The sequence below is a fragment of the Pleurodeles waltl genome, chromosome 1_2 (genome assembly GCF_031143425.1).
Source record: "Pleurodeles waltl isolate 20211129_DDA chromosome 1_2, aPleWal1.hap1.20221129, whole genome shotgun sequence".
NCBI lineage: Eukaryota > Metazoa > Chordata > Amphibia > Caudata > Salamandridae > Pleurodeles > Pleurodeles waltl.
The window spans coordinates 823,233,778-823,257,784 of NC_090437.1; positions in this window are offsets into that span (position 1 = coordinate 823,233,778).

Sequence of the window (24,007 nt, forward strand, 5' to 3'; positions counted from 1 at the left end):
AGACACAGGGTGTCCCCATCCACTGTATGTTAGAGTATGTCTTCTGGTGTGAACCACGTAGGATTGTGTGAGGCTAAATGTGGTCTCTCAATACTTGCAGGTGACTCTGGCTACCCAAACCTATCGTGGCTGCGAACCCCTGTGAGGAATACCAGGACAAGGGCTGAGGAATGTTATAATGAGGCACATGGGAGAACCAGACGGATCATCGAGAGAACCTTCGGCCTCCTGAAGACTAGGTTCAGGTGCCTCCATCTGACAAGTGGATCCCTGTGCTACTCACCCGAAAAGGTCTGCCAGATAGTAGTAGCATGCTGCCTGTTGCACAACCTGGCCCTCAAACGCCATGTACCTTTTCTGCAGGAGGAGGAGACTGGAGATGTCAATGTGACAGCAGTAGACCCTGATGAAAGTGAGAATGAAGACAACAGAACATCAGTTATCTGCCAGTACTTCCAATGACACACAGGTTAGACAGTGCAACTGCACATTTCTTTGACTATTGGTGTATTCTGTGTGGCTGTAGCATGATGGCATTAACTTCCCTTTAATCTCAACTTACTGTCACCTATGGTTTGTCATTTTACAGATGTTGGTGATATAACAACTATGTACTGATGTGCTGACTACAGCCAGGTACAGGTCATTATTTCTATGCTCTCACAGTGTACAGTTCATTTGCACTAGATGTGACTGTTTTCCTAAACACACATTTTCAATACATAAAATGCTAGAAGTCAAGTTGTGTTGAAGGATGTTTATTGTGGTGCTAATAAATTGAGGGGAAAGTGCAATGGAATGGGGTGATGATGGAGGAAAGTCCAGGGTATTGTTCCAGTATGTTTATAGCACAGATGCAGTGTCCAAGGGGCCATAGGAAGGGGAGCATTGGCAGATCAAAGTGGACACGGATCCTGAGTGGGACACAAGGGGGACAATCAGGAGATTCTCATTTCCTGGCAGTAGTCTTGGCAAGTGTCTCTGGCTCCTGTCTGGTTTGCAGGGAATGTTTGTGGTGTGGTTCACCTTCTGCAGGGGGAGGGATGTTTGTGGCCTGTGGGTCCTATGGTGAGGCCTCCTGCCCATTAGCTGCAGTGGAAGTGGAGGGCTGGTCAATGGACTGGCTAGTGGTAGGGGCCCACTGGTGTGCTGTTGCCTCCCTTATGATGTTGGCCATGTCTGCCAGTACCCCTGCTATGGAGATCAGTGTGGTGTTAATGGCCTGCAAGTCCTCCCTGATCCCCTGATACTGACCCTCCTGCAGCCGCCTGTTCTCCTGCACGTTGTCAAGGATCTGGCCCATTGTGTGCTGGTAATGTTGGTAGGCTCCCAGGATCTCAGAGAGTGCTTCCTGGAGAGTTGGTTTCCTGGTCCTGTCCTCCCCCTGGCACACAGAAGTCCTCCCAGTAACCCTTATGGCCTGTGCCTCTGTCCCCTGAATGGTGTGCCCACTGCCACTGACCCCAGATCCCTGATTGTCTTGGGTATGAAGTGTGGCCTCGGGTCCCTGTACAGGTCGGCACACTGCTGATTGATGTGTCCTGGGGACAGAGGTGTGGGTACGCTGGGTGGGTGCTGTGGTGTTGGTTACTGAAGGGGGAGGCTCTGTGGTGGACTGTGAGTGGGCTTGGGTGACCGGCTGTCCAGTGGTCCCTGATGGTCCAGACAGGTCATCCAGATCCAGAGGTCCAGAGTTACTATCATCACTGGTGGCATCTTCTGTTGAGGGACTGCATAGTCGTGGCACCTCCTCTCCGCTGACATTGGCTGGGGTACCTGTGGGGATGTAAGTGATGTATTATGCTTCATGTGTGTGACATATAGTACATAACTGGCTTCATCTCTATCGCTGGTGTTTCCCCGACACCTTTTGCTTGGGTATGGTGATGTATTGTGGGATTTTTAGTTTCCTTATACTGTGCATGCTTTTGTGATGGGTGTCCATGCAGGGCTGGGAGGGCTGGCCATGCATTGGTATAGCATGCAGAGCTTGGCATTGGGGTTAGTCATCTGCGTTGGTGCAGTATGTGGGATGGAGTGGAGTGATGCGAGTGAGGGTGTGAGATGGCATGCAGGCATGCGAGGTGATAAGTGTTAAATGTTGACTTACCAGTGTCCAGTCCTCCGTATACTCCAGTGAGTCCCTCAGGATGCAGTATTGCCAAGACTTGCTGATCCCATGCTGGGAGCTGTGGGGGAGAAGGTTGGGGTCCACCACCAGTCCTCTGTATGGCAAGTTGGTGCCTTGCTGCTATGGAACGTACCTTCCCCTGCAGGTCGTTCCACCTCTTCCAGATGTTGTCCCTTGTTCTTTGGTGCTGTCCCACAATGTTCACCCTATCCACGATTCTCCGCCATAGCTCCAGCTTCCTTGCAATTGATATCTGCTGTACCTGTACTCCAAACAGCTGTGGCTCAACCCTGACAATTTTCTCCACCATGACCCTTAACTCCTCATCAGTGAAACAGGAGTGCCTTTGTGGGGACATGGTTGTTGTGTGGTGTGTGTTGGTGAGAGTGTGTTGTGTAATGTGGGGAGGTGTGTGATGTGGAGTGTGTGAGGGATGTATGGGTGCATGTGGTGAGTGTGTCTAGTTGTCGCAGTGGTCTTGGTGTCAGTCTCGTGGCAATAATTTGTATTTGTAAAGGGTTGCGGGTAATATGGGTGTGTGTTTTATAGTGGTGTGGGTGTGGTGTGTGTATGAGTGTCAGGTGTATGTTTTTCGTAATGGCCAATATAGTGTTGTTTTGTATGTGGGTGTCCATTCTGAGCGTGGTGGTATGTACCGCCAATGCTTTACCACCGTTGAATGTCTGTCGTGGTGATTTGTGGTTCTTAATGTGAAGGGCGTTGTTTAGTTGGCGTAACTGTATGGGTGTAGGGACCGCCACTTTTCCACTGACATTTGGCCTGGTGGATTTGTGTATGTGGCTGTATTCTGTCAGATTGCTATGTGTGTGTCATAATATGGCGAACGGATATTTGTCACTGCGGCGGTATGTTGGCGGGCGTCAACGTGGTTGTAAGCGGCATTTACAGCCAATGTCATAATGAGAGCCTATATATCTATATCTTTATCTCGATCTCTCTCTCTCTCCATATATATATGTATATATATAGATATCACTCAACCCAATTAATACTTACCTGTACTTACCTTTAAAACCTTTACCATGCATACCCCTTATTAATTCATGTCTTTACAACGAAATTCGTTGTAAACCATGCATTGTAAAGCTATATTTGTGGTAAAGGCATGCGTGATAAAGCCATGCATGGTAAATGCATATGCGTTGTAAATGTATCATAGTAAATGCATTTTGTTGCATTCACCTCGTTGTAAGTGATATTTCCCTCATTGGGGCCTCAACAAACCTTAAAATGAGAGTAGGGCTTTGGGGGGTGCCTTTCGGATACTTCAATAGATAATGTGCTGCAAATGGTATCATGTGTGCATCATGTGTGCAGCACTGATGATACTAAATAGAAATTAATTGTGAAAATAGGGGTGGTTTGTAAATGCAGTTCTAAACATAAAAAACAGTCAACAGACATCCCCTAGCTCAAGAGTTGTGGACAAAAAAAAGGCATCTTTAAAAGAAGACTCAGTAGAATATGAGTGAAAGGTGTAGGTCTTTGTGGGAGCCTAGATGAGGGCTGTTGGTCGGGCTGGGGACGTAACTCCACCTCCATTCATAGGAGGATTGGTTAGCAGGGCAAACAACCTGCCCTACCACAGCTCGGGTAGTAACTGTTGGTTTCACACGTTGGATCCAGAATTGCACCCTGTGGAAGCCTCTTCTTGGCACTGCCAGCATGGTGCCTACCCCTATATATTAAGGAAGGATAGCTGCTACGCCCTCAGTCCTTGCTACCATGCCATCTGTGGTCTTGAAGCCAGCAGCAAGGGCTAAATAAACTTACAAGTTCCATGCCTGTATATTTCATTAAATAGACTACATTTTCTTTGGAGTCTTGAAGTTTTAATGCGATAGAGCTGTGTCAGAATGGAGAGGAATAATCTGAGTGGATGAGCTAATCACATGTGAGGCTGGAATCATCTACAGCTTCATTAACCACTCTTGCCTCTTGAGTGGCGAATGATAAATATTTAGAGTGTAAGTCAATCCCACTGAGAGCTCTGACATCGAGTAACTGATGTTTGTTGTCCTACTGTACTGTAATGATTGGAGGCAGCGGCAGCCACCACATAACTCAAGAGGAGGGAAGGGTTTGGGGGAGAGATGAGGTACAAATGTTTTCTAAAAGCAAAAAGGATTGACCTTGCCTCCTTCCCTGCCTCCATGCACTCCAACTTCTTCTGGTGTCACAGCATTCACTGCTGAGACACCAGCACGGACTCCCCAGCAATTCTGGTGCTGTTTTCATGCACAAACTAGCATGAAAGCAACACGAGGATTGGTCCTCAGACACAGCCCTGGGGTCTGCGCAGTTTCTTCAGCGCAGGTGTTCAACATAGCCGGGCTTGAGAAAACGAAGGAGGTCATTCCGACCCTGGCGGTAAAATCCGCCAGGGCCAGGGACCGCGGATGCACCGCCAACAGGCTGGGGGTGCATCCCTGGGCATTCTGACCGCGGCGGTACAGCCGCGGTCAGAAACGGGAAACCGGCGGTGTACCGCCGGTTTCCCGCTGCCCTGGGGAATCCTCCACGGTGGCGCAGCTTGCTGCGCCGCCATGGGGATTCCGACACCCCTTACCGCCATCCTGTTCCTGGTGGCCACAACCGCCAGGAACAGGATGGCGGTAAGGGGTATCGTGGGGCCCCTGGGGGCCCCTGCAGTGCCCATGCCAATGCAGTGCCCATGCCACTGCAGGGGCCCCCGTAACAGGGCCCCACCAAGATTTTCAGTGTCTGCCATGCAGACACTGAAAATCGTGACGGGTGCAACTGCACCCGTCGCACCCTTTCCACTCCGCCGGCTCCATTCGGAGCCGGCATCTTCGTGGAAGGGGGTTTCCCGCTGGGTGGGCGGGCGGCCTTCTGGCGGTCGCCCGCCCGCCCAGCAGGAAACTCAGAATAACCGCGGTGGTCTTCTGACCGCGCAGCGGTATTCTGGCGGCTCCCGCCGGCCCTGCGGTTACCGCAGACGGCGGGAGTCAGAATGACCCCCTAAGTGTGCATGTGTATATCATGAACAGGTAGGTGCACTCTCTTCCACCCTTCCCATGCCCCAGACCCCCGCACTGCTGGCTGTGCCAAAAGCAGAAAAATGAAACAAGAGGAAAATATTATTTTAGTTTGCTGCTACTGGCCCCACCAGTGGAGCGACGCTCCTGCTCCGTAGCGAAGGAGCAACCCCTGAGGACATCATGGAAGCACATTATTGACATTACTGGTTGTTAGATTTGGCATCATTGGCATGGTCTCCCCTTGTTTTTTGCCTCACTTCCCAGGTTGTTTCTGTGTGCTGGACTGTAAGTGTTCCCTGACTAAATTATATGTGTACATTGGCTTACCCATGATTGGCATAGTTTATTTGCTAGTAAGTCCCTAGTACAGTGCACTAGAAGTGCCCAGGGCCTGTAAATCAAATGTTACTAGTGGGCCTGCAGCACTGGCTGTGCCCCCCACATTAGTAGTCCTGTAAACATGGCTTAGACCTGCCACTGAAGTGTCTGTGAGTTCATGTTTAAACTGCCAATTCGACTTGGCAAGTGTACCCCATTGCCAGGCCTAAGGCACCCCTCAGGTAGGCCCTAGGAAGCCCCATGGGCAGGGTGCAGTGTGTGTTAAAGTTGGGACATGTACTTCTGTAGTTTACATGTCCTGACAGTGGAATACTGACAAATTCGGTTTTCACTGTTGCAAGGCCTATCTCTCTCATAGTTTAACATGGAGGCTGCCTTTAAATATGATTAAATCGCATATTCCCTTTGGGACCAGATAGACATGTGGAGTTTGGGGTCTCTGAACTAACAATTTAAAAATACATCTTTTAGTGAAGTTGGTTTTGAGATTGTTAGTTTGAAAATGCCACTTTTAGAAGGTAGGCATTTTCTTGCTTAAACCATTCTGTGGCTCTGCTTGTTTGTGGATCCTCTGTCTGGGTCAGTTTGACAGTTGGGCTGTTTGCACATCTCCTCAAGACAGTGACACAAAGAGAGCTGGTGTGTAGCCTGCATATCCTGATGGGCAAACTGGGCTGAGGGGAGGGGAGGAGTTGTCACTTACACCTAAAAGAGCTGTGCCTGCCCTCACACAATGCAGTCTCCAACCCCCTTGTGTGTGTCTGGGGCCTGGCCTGGGCAAGGCAGGACCTTGAAAACAACAGAGACAGAGAGGAGTATAAGGGGTGTAAGACAAAAAGGGGTATAAGAAGAGCATCCAAAACCCCTGGAAAATCAGATTACGTCTGGAACCGAGAGGAACCTCTGCCAAGGAGAAGAGCTGGAGGAGGAGTACTGCCCATTTTCCTGTGACTGTGCTTTGCTGGGTTGGCCTGCAGTAGATGCCTCTACCTGAGAGAGGACAAAGAGTGACTTTTGTGTGACTTCCCACTGGTGAAGAATCTCCAAGGGCTTGAACTGAGCTTGCCTCCTGTTGTTGAATTCTCAGAGACAACAAAGACTTCTCTCTGCCAGCACTTGGGGTTTCAGCTGAGAGTCCTCCCTGCCAAGTGGTGCCCTAACCTGTCTCTGGGCCATTGAAAGGTGCAGCTGGTGGAAAAGGACAGAAATCCAGCAATTCAGGAAACGTTTTGACGCACTACCTGCCTAGCAGCTGAAAAATGGCACACCTTGTAGCTAACATCGATGCTCAACCTGCATCGTGGCTGGAAAGATCGACGCAACGCAGCTGGAGAAACAACGTACAACACCCACAGCAGCTGCTGCTAAAGACGTGAGCACCTCATGCAGCGTGGTTTCTCGACACCGTGTGACCGCTGGGTACAGAAAATCAACTCAAGGCCTGCTCGGGCCCGAGGTGCTCATCTGGATTGATGAATCGCTCTCTTGCGGGAGAGAAGAAACAATATACACTGAGCCGACCAGAGAAGGAACAACGCACGTTCTCGCTTGCGGGTGAGGAACCGAAGCAGCGCTGGCCTTTTTCGATGCACACTTGCCCGTGCGGCTTTATTTTGACGCTACCCAGGTACTTTTGTACCCTAACAACGTGCTCACTGTTTTCTAAAGGATTTAAGATTCTTTTTGCTTTTTTAATTCATAACTTGACTTGTGTATGTTGGATTTTTGTTATTTTAGTCTTGTTTTGTTTAGATAAATATTACCTATTTTTCTAAACCTGTATTGTGTCATTTTGAAGTGTTTTCACTGAGCTACTATGTGTGTTGGTACAAATGCTTTACACATTGCTTCTGAAGTTAAGCCTGCCTGCTCTTGCCAAGCTCTTGCCAAGCTACCAAGGGGGTGAGCGGGGGTTAACTGAGGGTGATTCTCCTCTACCATGACTAGAGTGAGGGTCCTTCCTTGGACAGGGGGTAACCTGAATGCCAACCAAAGACCCAATTTCTATCACTGGTTATCATGGTGGACACTCCCATAGTAGTCTTATGAGTTTTCTCCCTATATTGGTGCTTTACTGCATTGGCACCATAAATGATGGCCCTAGTGTGGCAAAGCAAAGGGAGGTATGTTTGTTACATGCTTGCGTCACTTTTTCATCTGCCTTTGTCAAGCCTCACACATGAGGTTATTAGATAGCACAGTGCAACCTTTATGGATTGTCAGACTCATTAGTTCTTTCATCCTTGCCTGCGTAAGGAATATTTCCTTGCATACATCACATCTGTCACAGGCATATAGTGGTGGAAGGATGTAAAAAGTGGATCAATGCATGCATTGTGTGACTTTGTTGATGTAGCACAAGGGGAGTAGGCAGACTGGATCCACATTGGCAGCAATTTGTATGATGCTAATGTTGCATTATAAGCTCGTAAAATTGGGCCTCTAGTGCAACATTGATACTAATTGTAGCTGTTGTTATGCATGAAGGTATACCTTTGTGAACACTAAATTTACTACTAATGAATTTTTATGTAATTTGGACCATGAATCTACATAGAATTTGACTAACATAGAAAAAAACTTGCCTACTTGAGTGGCCACTATCGATCACGATAGTGCCATTATTAAATGCTTATTAATATTAACTGACGTGCCTACGTTTAGATTATTGTAATGTGTTATATTAATAATTTTGCATTATGTATTTGTTTTATTAATTATAGGCCTTAAGTTAGCAAGGTTTGGATGTACTTCCAGAGCCTCATATTAAGCTGCATTGTTTAATAAAATCATGAGAATGTATGTCTAGACAAATCAGTTCATGTATTGTTTGCACTGAGTTGACCAAACGTTAGCAGATGTCTTTAACTTTCTCATGAGAACTACTTCCTAGAAAATCTTGCAGTAGAAATTGTTATTTTGTTTAATGTGATGCGTCAGACAGCGATGTTCTCAGGAGTTAACAATGGATGCACTGATTGGAGCACGGATAGGTACAAAAATGTTACTTCACGAGCCTGATGGTGGGAACAGGAGAAGAGGAGCCAATCATCGACATGTGAAAGACAGTTTAGTTATATCTTAGATTGGGAAATGAATCCTTATTGGACTAATAGTAAACATACGATTTCCTGACCAATGACAACGTGGGAAGTTCTTTAGGTGATTTTGACTTTGTCTGGCTGCACAGAGAGAAGTGTGCTCATTCCTACTTTTTTGTGTAGCCATTTCAGCTTTGGCTGCATGCACATTATTTTAACACACTAGGCCAAGCCGCTGTGCACTCTAACCTAGATATATTTTATTCAGCTTTATTTTATTGTTACAGTAGCCACTTTTATGGTCTTGTTTTATTTTCTGTCTATCTACTTGTTTTCGCCTAAGCCAGCACAATGTTCTCAAACAAGACATTCTTGCTCACTCTGTGCTACTTCCAAAGCTACAGCACGGTACATTGCCGGTGAACGTGGTATAAGTTTAGTCTCCGACATTCGTAGAAAACACACATTCTTACTTAGGGACATTTTCTCAGAACGTCAGCTGTTTTATTATAAAACACTTCTTTGTCCCTTAACACGTTAGAGGGAGATTCCAGCCAGAGAACCACAACTGTATGCTGGTTGCTGAATGCTTCGCTACAGATGCTGACGCAGACTGCAGGCCTTTGCTCAGGTATGGGGGATGATGTCTTCCCAGAGGAACCCGAAGGGCAGAATAAGAGCGCAACATGCTGTGCTCCATTATAGCTTAGGTAGGAATTAGTCTATCAACCGTAGTGACAATATGATAGCATTATTTCTATGCTTCACTCTCCTTGTTACCATTTTAATATTGTCATGCTGTATTGTCCTGATTATTGCAGCTCATGCTTTGCTATCTAAGATGCAGTCCTTTTATTAAAATCATTATTAAAACATATACTGCCCCTGTTTGTCGTTTATATATGAGACTAAGGTAACTGAGAGAAACAGATGAGACCTGAGTGACCACGGCTTCCCTGAGAAACCAATTGTGTCATGCGCTCGGCTGCCCAGTCATCCCAGCCCTTGGAAGGGAATGAGGCACTGCTAGTTGGCTGGATCAAACCCTGGGTTGGAACGACAGGTGTCACCTGCAGTGGGTTAGACTCAGTCTCCCACACCGCGGGCGATTCTGCCGCTCACAATCCAGTAGACTCATTAGAATAATGAGAGCCTACGCAACACTTTGCTTTCCTCTGTGGAAGATTTTATCTTTAACTTTTTTGCTTTAAATTCTGATGCTGAATGCTGATCCCTTAGATATTGCTTCTTAATGGTTCAGATAGCTTAGGGTCCCCGTATCGAAACCATTCCCTTTCATAGTCCATTGCTGATGCTGACTGAACTGATGTCCAACTGACAAAGATAACTGCAGCTTGTTATCCATATGGTAAGAGGTATAACAAAATGCTATGGTGCTTGTCATAGATTATGGCCCTCATTACACCTCAGCGTCTTCACAGAAGACCGCCTAGGCTGCGGGCGACAGAATACCACCAGTGCTGGTGGTATTTCTGGCTCCCTATTTCGGCTTTTCCGCTGGGTCAGTGGACGGGAACAGTGTTACCGTCCGCTGGCCCAGCGGAAAAGTGACATCAACATTGCTGCCGGCTCGTAATAGAGCCGGCGGCAATGCTGATGTGCATCGGGTGCAGTAGCACCCATCGCGCATTTCACTGCCCGAAATTCAGGCAGTGAAATGCACGATGGGGCTATGCCTGGGGGCCCCTGCACTGCCCATGCTGTGCAAGTGCATGGGCAGTGCAGGGGCCCCCAGGGGCACTCCAAGTCCCCCTTACCGCCAGCCTTTCTATGGCGGTGTTTACCGCAGTGGCAAGGCTGGCGGTCGGGGACTCATAATCCCCAGGACAGTGGTTTAGTGATTATGAGTATAGTGAAGGGGCCGGTAGAATGGCGGTGGCTATAGCGCCACGGTAATAATAGCTGGTGGAACACCGCCAGCCTGTTGGCGGTGTTACCACAAGCTTACCGCTGGGACATAGGGTCATAATGAAGCCCTATGTCTTTTGTTTCTAGGTACCAACCGCTATTTTGATAGAGTGATAGCTAGATGTTTTCCAAATTTATGTTAACTATATTGTTTTGCATGAAGTCCAAACATGCTGTTCTAATCAGAAGGTTAGTTTAGGAAGACCCGGAAATGTTAACATGTTGCTATTAATAGATTATTGATGTTGCTGATTGTAGATGTATGCTATTTTGATTGCACAGTTATTTTTGCTATTGATTTGTACTGTTTCTCAAATGTTTAGTGATCAATGCACTTGTTAAATTGATCTTCTTTAATAGATTTGGTCAACCAGTGTTGTTCTTGTCTCTATACAAGTTGGTTTTGAGACTAACTTATGTGACATTAGCATGGTTAAGATAGGGGAGTAAACTTTCTAACTTTTACATAAAGGTGTGGTTATTCATGGCCAAATGGGCCATGGAGTACGAAGATTACTGACTCCAAAGAATAATTGATAATGTTTATCAATTAAGATGATTTATTGACATTGAATTTGAGACTTATGGTGGAATGACTCTAAGCATAGTGAAAAGGTCCATCAAACCTCTAACCCGTCCCCTTATGAATTAATAATAAAAGACCAAATAAGAACAGATGCACTAACACCTTTGTGCATGACACCAACGAATCCCACAACTGAGGCAACCTTGAAACATCGTGAAATGGAAGTTAGTTGTTGTACGAAAGTACCATCTTACTTGGCATGTTACCCCCATTTTTACCTGTATGTCAGTATGTTTTTGCGTGCCACACTCGGATCCTGCTGGTCAGGACCCTAGTGCTTATAATTTATGGCCTAATGTGCATGCCAGTCTAGTGCCTAACTGTGTCACTGAGGCTCTGCTAAAGAGGAACCTCACTGCTTATGCTCTCTCTGCTTTTAAATTTGTCACTGTAGGCCAGTGACTTCATTTATCAATTTCAATTGGCATATTGGACCCCCCTTATAAGTCCCTAGTATATGGTACCTAGGTAACCATGGCATTGGGGTTCCAGGACATCCATATGGGCTGCAGCATTTCTTTTGCCACCCATAGGGAGCTCAGACAAACCCTTACACAGGACTGCCATTGCAGCCTGCATGAAATAGTACACACACTATTTCACAGCCATTTTCACTCCACCTAAGTAACTTATAAGTAACCTACATGTCTAACTTTCACTTGCTGAAGGTTAGGTGCAAAGTTACTAAGTGTGAGGGCACTCTTGCAATAGTAAAGGTGCCCCCACATAGTTCAGGGCCATTTCCCCAGACTTTGTGAGTGCAGGGATGCCATTACACGCGTACACTACATATAGGTCATTACCTATATGTAGCTTCACAATGGTAACTTCGAATATGGCCATGTAACATGTCTAAGATCATGGAATTGTCCCCCCGTTCCAAATCCTGGGGGCTCCACCATGGACCCCCAGTACTGCCATACCAGCTCTCTGAGGCTTGCACTGCAGCTACAGCTGCTGCCACCTCACAGACAAGGTTCTGCCCTCCTGGGGTCTGGGCAGCCCAGTCCCAGGAAGGCAGAACTAAGTATTTCCTCTTAGAGCAGGGTGTTACACCCTCTCCCTTTATAAATAGATGTTACAGGCTGGGGAGGGGTAGCCTCCCACATCTTCTGGTAATGTTTTAACGGGCACAGATGGTGCCCTCCTTGCATAAACCAGTCTACACTGGTTCAGGGACCCCTCCTTCCCTGCTCTGGTGCGAAACTGGACAAAGGAAAGGGGAGTGACCACTCCCCTGTCCATCACCACCCCAGGGTCGTGCCCAGAGCTCCTCCAGTGTGCCCCAGACTTCAGCCATCTTTCTTTGCAAGGTGTGGGGGCACTCTGGAGGACTCTGAATGGCCAGTGCCAGCAGGTGATGTCAGAGGCCCCTCCTGATAGGTCCATACCTGATAAGGTAACCAGTCCCCCTCTTAGGGCTATTTTGGGTCTCTCCTGTGGGTTCTCTTCAGATTCTGCTTGCAAGTTTCCTTCAGGACTTCACTGCAACAACTTCAGCATCCTCAACCGCAGCCTGCTCCAAGAAACGCTGTAACTGCAACAAAGTATCTACAAGAGATACTTTTCTTCAGCGAACTCAGCTCCAAGTCAGCAACTGCAAAAGTTTCCAAGGTGTGCACTCTCCAGGGCCTCCCAGTCTTCATCCTGCACCAGAAGGACCGAAGAAATCTCCTGTGGAGTGACGGAGTCACTCCCCTGCTCCAATCAGGCACCTTCCAAGACAACTACCGGTGACCTTGGACTCCTCTCACAGTGACAAGCGTACTCCTAAAGACACAGAGGGAAGACATCATCGACATAGACTGTCCTGAGGTCGTGCTGATGCAATTTGGAGGAGGTAAGACCTTGCCTTCCCCAAGAGCGACGGTACCCCTGTGTGCTGCATCTTCTTCACCTCCTGAGGCTTTTGTCCACTCTTTGCAAAATCCCTTCATGCACAGCCTGCCCCAGGTGCCCAGCACTCCATCCTGTGATGCTCAACTTGCTGAGTTTTTCTCCGGCGGCGTGGGACCTTCTTTTGTTGTGCTGCAACAACTGCATTTTGCACTTCCTTTGTCCCCAGATCTTGTGACCTACGTGGGTGCTGGCTGGCATTCGAGGGCTCTCTAAAGTGCTGAGAGCCTCCTCTTCCTCCTCACACAGAGTTGAGGCCCCCAGGTCCCTCCTGGGTTCATCCAGCACCATTTTGATACAAAACACACTTTTGTCATAGTCAAGGCTTGTTAGTGACTTCCAAAACAAAATCTCATCTGCAACGCACTTCACATCATGGGACATCTTTTGCATTATGCAGGAACCCACTGGCATTTTCCTAGTGTGCATTCCTGCAGTCTTTGGGTAACCCAGGACTCTTCTTGTGCACCCTCTTCTGGGTTGGCAGGGGCTTCTGTCCTTCCTGGAACTTCTTTTGACTTCTGGACTTGGTCCCCTTCCATTGCAGGTCTTCCGGTCCAGGAATCCAGCAGTTGTTCTTTGCAGACTTGGTTGGTTGCTGCAAAATCCCAATCACAAGGTGTAGTGTGTCCTAAAGAAACTTGCAGTACTTTACTCCTGCTTTTCTGGGCTCTCGGATGGGTAATTTACTTACCTTTACTGTATTCTTACTCTCCCAGTGATTCTGCACATACTACACTTGTCTAAAGGGCATTTGTTATTCGCATTCCACCTTCTTAGTATATGGTTTTTGTTGCCCCTAGACCTATTTTCTCCCATTGCATTCTATAGTATGTCGTATTGTTTGCATTGCTCTATGACTATTTACTTGTCTATTTTGGTGTCTAGTGTATATATGGTGTATAAGGAGTATTGTCTCTAAGATATGTTTGGTACTGTGTCACCCAAATAAATACCTTTATTTTTGGTAACACTGAGTATTGTCTTTACTTGTGTATGAGTAGTGTGTAACTATAGGTGGTATTGCAGGAGCTTTGCATGTCTCCTAGTTCAGCCTAAGCTGCTCTGCTATAGCTACCTCTGTCAGCCTAAACTGCTAGAACCCTACTACTTCACTAATAAGGGATAACTGGACCTGGTATAAGGTGTAAGTACCCAAGGTACCCACTACAAACCAGGCTAGCCTCCTACAGTTGTACACCAGCACAAATGATGATTACATACATGCTTCATATGTTGCATATGTTCACCTTTGTGTCCATTTCCAAATGGTGCATGGAGGTGTGTGGCAGTTCTTGTTGGGCCACCCTGTGCAACAAGCATACTGTGTGTTGCCCACTGAGTGTTAAACAATGGCAGGTGGGTCTTTGGCAACAGTGAAGTGATTGCTGCGATGGTTGAGAAATGGTCACTGCATATTTTGGGGAAGATGTGGTTGCATCTGAAGTGTTTAGCCATTATGTCCTAGGTTTCAGAGAAAATAACGGAGCACATCGCTGCACCACGCTCCATCATTTTTAATACGGAGGGATGCATCATTATAAAGCGTTTACCGCACACACCTGTGTTGGCCTCTGCGCAGACGCTCTGTTTGCTGCAGAACGCCAACGACGGCAACATTGAACTATGGTGCAAGGATGGCTGTTCTGCGGCAGAGATTGTTTTTGTGCAGGAAGGGACACCTTCCTGCACAAAAACAATCTTCGACGGCCATTTGAAGTTTCTATGTGTGCTGCATACATAGGATGGGCAAAAAAGCAAAGAGTAATGAAAGGTTTTCTCCCTGTAGCAGAATGCTAGTACCACACCTAGAGTACCCTCAGGTTTACAAAAACTCATAAATCTGGGGCAAAGTCAAAATGCAATGGGTGTTGTTGTGGCACGCCCACAGCAACACCAATTGCATGCCTTTTCCAGGCAAAGTACTGTGTGTGAAGGGGCCACATACTCAAGGTGGTGTTAAGCCACATAAAGTTGCTTAACACCACCTTATCAATATGGCGGGCTGTATAGCACCACCGGAGCGTCACTAAAAGTGACGCTCCGGTGGTGATAGGGCCTTTTGATTCTGGCACTATTTGTCCCGATGCAACCCGTTTGCATGCATTCACTGTGTCTTATGTGCCACCCCCTTCTGCCATTTGCTAATTTCTAGATTGCCCCCCATTGCAACTTACTGTGCATTTGTGGTAGGTTTTGGAAGTCTGTACTGTCCTGTCCTGCGATTCCAATGACCAGCTCCTCCAGGATGATTGCTGCCACCATATCTTTCACGTCATCCAGGTCCTCCTGGCATGCTGGACTTCCACTTTCATTCTGCAGTGCTGCCTTTTGATTCCTGGCCAGTTTCTCTTTAGTTCTGCGCTTGCAATCGTGCCAGCACTTCTAACAATCGGTGATAGCCCTCTTCACCTCTGCTTCACTGTTGACTTTATCTACTATTGCTTGCCATATGGCCTCCTTCGTACCTATTAATCATTTGGATATGACGAAGAGCTGGTGTTGGTGCTCCGTCACCTCTCTGACCAAGATGTCATTCTCCTCCTCACTGAAGTGACACTTCTGCTTCCTTTTGTCCTTCGCACAGAATTTTCCTGTCTCATCCTGGCTTGTACCGGGCTGATTGATATCTCTGTGTGGTCTCTCCTGGCCTGTATTCTCCATTTTGGCTCCTTGTTTTTTATTTTTACCCACAGGATTTATTTCACTCTAATGCTGAAAAAATGGAGCTAACACGATTAGCTCCAAAAAACTTGCCGCTAGTTATGTTAACACCACTTTTGCAGTATTATTGTTGTTTTTTCTTACTACGAGTCTCAAAGGTTAGTGTCATTTGTTTTTACGCTAATCTTTGCTCTGCGCCATGGTGAGTTGTTTTCTAAACATGACGCAAGGAAATTCCGTTAGCCGGTGTTAAATTGTTTGATGCCCAATTGTGCTAGCGCAATTGTGTCATTTTTCTTAAATCTGGGCCAGTGTGTGAAAACACTGAAGGCCAGATTTAAGAAAAAATCCAGTGCAGCGCCACATTTCTTGCGCCTCTTAGCACACCCCTAACACCATCATGTATGCACTGTATCTAAGTTAGAGTGCACCATGGCAGTTGATAGTAAACTAGCATCACCACTTTTTATGCTAGTTCGGAGATTTTCAGGATTAGCGTCAAAATCCTGCAAAAGCCCACTGTAGACAATGGTGTTCCTCCTTTTAACGCTTGTTCTGAGCAGGCATTAAAAGTGACAACAAAAAGAAGCATTGAAACCACATAGATTAGATTTCTTTGCATCGTTTTTTCACCCCTTCCCCAACCGGGGTACGCCCCCTGTGCATACATTATACCTGGCACAGGCATAATGTAGCGCAAAGATTTACAAAGTGGCACAATGCATGCATTGCGCCACTTTGTAAATTTGGAGCAGTGACTTTGGACTCCTTGGGCCACATTAGCATAACAAAATGACGCTAATGTGGCGCAAGGAGGCGCTAAGGGCCCCTAAATCTGCCCCTGATTGTGCCTTTACGTTTATCACCCTTTTTATTAATTTCCTGTAAAGCACCTTTTATCAACTACTGAGTCAACATGAAGGTGTCATCCGTAACATATCTGACATATAAATCTTATTTGTGTAAACCTGAGGGCTATGACAAAACATTACATTTTCTTCTCTTGTAATAACGGATAGGTTATAGTTAACTTTGAGAACAAACATAATTTATATCTACACCACATCAATCGTCGACATAAGACCGTAAATGTGCTATTGTATAATACACATGATCATGTATGTCTCGCTGTGTCTAGCTGCAGGGAGTAAACTACTGGAGAGAAAAGTCCTTGGCATTTGAGTATTTGCATTCTAAACATTTAAGGAACGTTTCAGGCAAACCGAAAAAGTCACTTGTGTCCGTCACATCTCTGCAAGGTGACTCAGGATTGTATTACCGCGATTCTTATTTGCTTGTTATCTGTCAGTATGAGGGATATAATTGGAATCCAGTGCTTGACTCTCCGCATGGTTGCCATGGCAACGCAGTAGAAGCTGAGTTAGTGAATTGTTGAATCCTGCTTTGTTCGAGTGCTCAGGTCCGATTTACGTTCCAGCCTCATTCATTCTTTACTACGTGATAACCTGCATGTCTCCCTCCTTCGTTTTTCATTTTAAACTGAAGCCTTTAAAGGCATTTTCCTAAAAACGGGGTAAACCATCTTCACTGTAGCAATAAATTGAGATTAAGGAAAGATTGTTTGCCAAAAATAAGCTGCTCGTATATCAAGATGGGAGTATGATTAAAAAAACATGGGGATGTGTTGGTCGTTAAGTGCAACATAAATTAATTTTTGATATCATGGTTTTAATTAGTAACTCGTGAAATGTAATTTAGTTTACACAAGGCACTTTATTAATTGTCACAGCGATCATAGGTGATACCTGGCTGCTATGATATCGCAGCTGAACTACTTTGATAATTAGGGCAACAGAATATTGTGTAATTATTACAGAAAAGACTCATCTGCATTCTAGATCAATGAAAGATGCCCAAAACTAAGCTGGGAATTATAATAATGTAAAACTGTGGAAACAATGTGGAAAATCTGCCCCTGAAAGCATAACGTACCATTTTAAGATGGCGTCCATTAAGGAAGGTGAGATTGGGCGCGGCATCCTAGGAGTTGCAGCGGGTGGGATGGCTATAGAGATGAAGGACTACATGTTTATAATATGGTGATTATGGTATTGAGGACTGTCCAGTAGAAGGCGTGTAACCGAAACGCACTCAATAAATCAGAGGATTGATCCTGAAGTGTCCTGTTCTTGATAACACAGTGTCATGGTACTATGGAGTGGTGTTTTGGTGTGACTATCTGCGATGAAGAAAAAAATGGACACAATGACTTTCCTAGCCCCGTCTGCTGGGAGAGGACTTACAGTTTGCTCTTGCTTGGTGAGAGCAGTCATAGCTATGCTAAGTGAAAGAAAACCACTATCTCCTGTTAACACTGATCTTATTATTGAAATTATTAATGAATACTATGATTTCTGAGTGTTTAATTCGCATAGAAAATGAGTTAATATAGAGAAAAATAATGCACACATTTAAAAGTGTAACCACATGAGTGGCGGTCAATGTTCATGAAGTGTACTTATTAATGGCTTATTAATATGAAATGTTGATCTTATGTTTGATTAATGTAGTAATACATAATTTTAAGGGTTGTGTATTATGAATTAGCTTTATTAATTGGAAGCCTTAACTTAGCGGAGGTCTTAACCTAGCTGCACGGCACCATGTCAAGCTGCATTTCTTAGGTGTTTAATAAAATGTCTGATTAGAGAATTAACTTGTGATTTTCTATTGTGCTGACCTAATGTACTTGTAGCTAAAAGTCTTTCTCATGAGAACTGCTTGCTAGGAGATGATGTATCTGCTAATGTACCATTGTTTTATGTAATGTGTGTAATGCTGACTTAGTCAGGAAAATACAATGTAGACACTTACTGGAGTATAAGCTGCAACAATATTGTTACCTGACAAGCCGGATAATGAGAACAGGACGAAAGGAGCCAATTATCGACATGTGAACCGAGTACTAGTAGAAATGTAGATTTTAAGTTTTCGTTTTATTGGACAAAGTCTGATCCCTTGACCAATAGGGACTTGGGAAGTGGTTTTAGGAAACCCAACTTAGCCGGAATGCACAGAGAGGAGACACCCATTTTTGCCCATTTTCTGTTTTGAGAAGAGACATGCTTAACTTTATTGCTTAAAGAGTTTACCGTTTCTGAACTTTGATTCTTAATCCAGATTCCTTTTGCACCAGATTGATGTCCTGAAGACGTAGACTGTTACAGCTTGCTGATCCAAACTGAGGATAGGTATATTAACTATGAAATTGTGTGCTATGTCTATTTGCTTTTGTTTCTAGGTACCAACTACTATTTTGCTAGAGCCATAGTTAGATGTTTTTCCAAATTTGTGTTGACTAAATTGTTTTGCATGAAGCCCAAATATGCTATTCTAATCTGGTGTTAGTTAGGATCTCTACTAATGAAATTCAATACATGGAGTAACATTTGATGTCTTATTATTGCTGAATCTAAATGTATATAATATCGTTTGCACAATTATACTTGCTATTAATTTCCACTGTAATTTTAGAATGTGTAGTAGCTCAAGCTTTGATTAGATTGAGATTATTTCGTCATTTTGGGCAGACAGTGTTGTTTCTGTATGTTTATCAAATGATTTTGAGATCAACCTACATCACGTTAGCACTGTTAACCCCTTCGCTGCCAGGCCTTTTCCCCCTCAGATGCCTTGCCTTTTTTTGACTATTTGGCTCATAGCTTAGGCGCTCATAACTTTTTGTCCACATAAGCTACTCAAGCCAAATTTATGTCCTTTTTTTCCAACACCCTAGGGATTCTAGAGGTATCCAGAGTTTGTGTGTTCCCCTGGAGGAAACCAAGAAATTAGCCAAAATAGAGTAAACATTTAGGGGGTCATTCTAACTCTGGCGGGCGGCGGAGGCCGCCCGCCAGAGTTCCCCCTCCAGAACACCGCTCCGCGGTCCGAAGACCGCCGCGGTGATTCTGTGTTTCCCGCTGGGCTGGCGGGCGACCGCCAGAAGGCCGCCCGCCAGCCCAGCGGGAAACCCCTTCCCACGAGGAAGCCGGCTCCGAATGGAGCCGGCGGAGTGGGAAAGGTGCGACGGGTGCAGTTGCACCCGTCGCGAATTTCAGTGTCTGCTAAGCAGACACTGAAATTCTTTGTGGGGCCCTCTTACGGGGGCCCCTGCAGTGCCCATGCCATTGGCATGGGCACTGCAGGGGCCCCCAGGGGCCCCACGACACCCCATACCGCCATCCTGTTCCTGGCGGGCGAACCGCCAGGAACAGGATGGCGGTATGGGGTGTCGGAATCCCCATGGCGGCGCAGCAAGCTGCGCCGCCATGGAGGATTCAGCAGGGCAGCGGAAAACCGGCGGGACACCGCCGGTTTTCCTGTTCTGACCGCGGCCATACCGCCGCGGTCAGAATGCCCTGCGGAGCACCGCCAGCCTGCTGGCGGTGCTCCCGCCGACCCTGGCCCCGGCGGTCCTTGACCGCCGGGGTCAGAATGACCCCCTTAGTTTTTTAAAAACAAAATGGGAAAAAGGGCTGCAGAAGAAGGCTTGTAGATTTTTCCCTGAAAATGGCATCAACAAAGGGTTTGTGGTGCTAAAATCACCATCTTCCCAGTTTTCAGGAACAGGCAGACTTGAATCAGAAAACCACATTTTTCTACACAATTTTGGCTTTTACTGGAACATACCCCATTTTTACTATTTTTTTGTGCTCTTAGCCTCCTTCCAATTGTTGACAGAAATGCTGGATCCTGGACAGCTAAACATTAAATAAAAGTAGACAAAATTCTAAATTCAGCAAGGGGTCATTTGTGTAGGTCTGACAAGGTTTTTATACAGAAAATAACAGTTGAAATAAAAAAAAAATGAAATTGAGCTAGAAAAACCAGCCATTTTTCTCCACATTTTACTCTGTAACTTTTTCCTGCAATGTCAGATTTTCAGAAGCAGTATTCCGTTACGCCTGTTTGACTCCTCTGGTTGCGGGGATATATAGGGCTTGTAGGTTCATCAAGAACTGTAGGTACCCAGAGCCAATAAAGGAGCTGCACCTTGCAATGGGTTTTCATCGCATAACGGGTATGCAGCAATTCATTTGGTGAACTATAAAGAGTGTAAAATAGATATCAAGGAAACCTTTGTATTTCCAAAATGGGCATAAGATAAGGTGTAGAGAAGCAGTAGTTATTTGCACATCTCTGAATTCCGGGGTCCCCATACTAGCATGTGAATTGCAGGGCATTTCTCAAATAGACGTCTTTTTTACACACTGTCTTACATTTGGAAGGAAAAATATAGAGAAAGACAAAGGGCAATAACACTTGTTCTGCTATTCTGTGTTTCCCTAAGTCTCCAGATAAAAACTGTACCTCACTTGTGTGGGTAGGCCTAATGCTCGTGACAGGAAACATAACATGAACACATCACATTTTTACATTAAAATCTGACCTGGAAAGTGCCTAGCTGTGGATTTTGGCCTCTAGCTCAGCCGGTACCTAGGGAAACCTACCAAACCTGTGCATTTTTTAAAGCTAGACACATAGGGGAATCCAAGATGGGGTGATTTGTTGGGCTCTCACCAGGCTTTGTTACCCAGAATCCTTTGCAAATCTCAATATTTGACAAAAAAGAACCTTTTTCCTCACATTTCGGTGACAGAACGTTCTGGAATCTGAGAGGAGCCACAAATTTCCTTACACCCAGCATTCCCCTAAGTCTGCTGATAAAAATGGTACCTCACTTGTGTGGGTAGTCCTAGTGCTAGTGACAGGGAATGCCCAAAAACAACGTGGACACATCACATTTTCTCAAAGAAAACTGACCTGTTTTTTGCAAAGTGCCTAGCTGTGAATTTTGGCCTCTAGCTCATCCGGCACCTAGGAAAACCTAGCAAACCTGGACATTTCTCAAAACTAGACACCTAGGGGAACCCAGGATGGGGTAACTTGTGGTGCTCTCACCAGGTTCTGTTACCCAGAATCCTTTGTAAACCTCAAAATCTGGCAAAAAACACTTTTTCCTCACATTTAGGTGATAGAAAGTTCTGGAATCTGAGATGAGCTACAAATTTCCTTCCACCCAGCATTCCCCTTAGTCTACCGATAAAAATGATACCACACTTGTGTGGGTAGCCCTTGTGCCCGCGACAGGAAATGCCCCAAAACACTATGTGGAAACATCAAAATTATCAAATACAAAACGACCTGTTTTTTGGGGGGGCACCTGCGATTTTGTTCCTGTGCTCAGCAGCCATCTAGGGAAACCTATCAAACTCAGACATTTCTGAAAACTAGACACCCAATGGAGGCCAGGGAGGTGTGACTTATGTGGATCCCCCAGGGGTTTCTTACCCAGAATGCTCAGCAAACCTCAAATTTAGCTAACAAAATCAAATTTTTCCCACATTTTTCCACTTTTTCCTAAATTTTTCCCACATTTTTGTGGGGGATCACTGCACCGGTACAAACTTCCTGCCACCCAACACTCCCCTCAGTCTCCTGGTAAAAATGATACCTTCTTTGTGTAGGTGGGCCAAGTGCCTGTGACAGGGAAGAGCCAAAAACTTGTCAAAAATAAGAGGTTCAAAATGGCAGTTTGAAAAAAAAAATTTTTAGGCTGATAAGTGGGGCAGAATTTTTATCAGTATAGATGCGACAATGCTGGGTGGTAGGAAGTTTGTGGATTCCTGCAGATTCTTGAAGGTTCCAGCACAAAAATGTGTGATTTCAAGCAAAGTTGGAGGTTTGCAGGGCATAGTGGGTAAGAAAATAGTGTGGGGTGCATGTGAAGCACACCACCCTGGACTCACCCAAATGTTTACTTTTAAAATGTCTCTAGGTCTCGTAGATGTTTTAGATAGCAGCGTCCCAAAGTCCAAAAAGTGCAGCCCTCACTATTCCAAGTGGGACTATTTTGAGAGCTAGACAAGCTCTCATGGCCCAAATGTAAAACCAAAACCAAAAATAATCAAATGTCCTCTTGCTTGCAGGGGGATAAGATGTTTTAGTGTGGGGAGGGAGATTTGAAAGACTGTTACCCCTTTCAGTTGGGGTGGGGGCATAACCATGCCCATACTGGTTGGTAGCCACCAGCCCACTACTTTTTTTATTTTATTTTTAATTCCCCCATCTGCCCACCGGTGTGCAGAACAACTTTGTCCCCATTTTTTGGGGGTGGAGCTTTGGCCATAACCCCACTTTCTTCTGAAAAAAAAAATCTTTCCTGGTCTCTGGTGGGCTTTCTGCCCCCCCTTGGAGGCAAAGGGGCCCTACAAACTTAGGAAGTTCTGCCCCCAAAGGGGGGGCAAAAATGGGCAACAGTAATGTGCCCCCCTGGGGAGCAACCCTTGCCCAAGGGGCTGCCCCCCAGACAAATTACACATACCAATCCCTGGTGCCTAAGTTGTTTCTGCCCCACTGGGGACAGATCTACCTAATAGAAATAGGTCGATCTGCCCCTGGGGGGGCAATAAATCCCTCCCCCAAGGAGAGCAACCCTTTCCCAAGGGGTCGGTCCCTACAGGTTATAAAAACAAAAAAATGATGATCCCTGGTGTTTAGTGGGTTCTGCCTCCACTGGGGGCGGATCAGGTAATTACAATATGCTGATCTGCCCCCGGAGGGGCAGAAAAAGCCTAATAATTATTTGCCCCCCTGGGGAGCGGCCGTTGCCAAAGGAGCTGCTCCCCTTATGTAAAAACACACACAAACAAACATAAATACAAAATCCCTGGTATCTAGTGGGCATTTCTCTTCCGATCATGCTGGAAGCTGAGCTTCCCACGCGGTGGGAGTTGACCTCTGATGAGGTCAGTGTGTGATTGTGCACTGACGTAATCAGATGTCACTGGGGGGGCGGGGTGGGAAGGGGAAGTGATTCCCCTTCCATCCCTGATAGGGAGTGTGGGTGGGAGGCCCACGGGAGGAGCGCAAGCACCCCCCCTGTGGGCCAGGTGCAGGACGAGCTGGTCTCGTCCTCACCACATGGCGACCGTGGCCGAGGGTGAGACCAGCTCGTCCAGGGCACGGAGGGGGTAAATATAAGGAAGTAAATATTCTAACTTTTACATAAAGGTGTGGTTATTCATGACTGCAAGGTCATGGTGTGTGACAATTACTGACTCCTATTGATTACTAATGTTTTTGTTTATTGATGCTAATGATTAATTATTGATTATTGATCTGCATGTATGGGATATATCGTGGGAACATCTTAAATGTAGTCAAAAGGTTTATCGACCTATTCGCGTCCCCTTGTAAGTTGACTTATTAAGGTCAGACACGCTAACAGAGATGGTTTGTCTCCTTAAGAACCCATCACAGAGGCCTGGTTCATGGTTTTGTCTTTCAAGAAGCCATCATCACTGAGATTTGGATTTATTTTTTCAATGATACAAATTGGAGAGAAAATTATTCTCCTTAGTACCTGAAATGACTT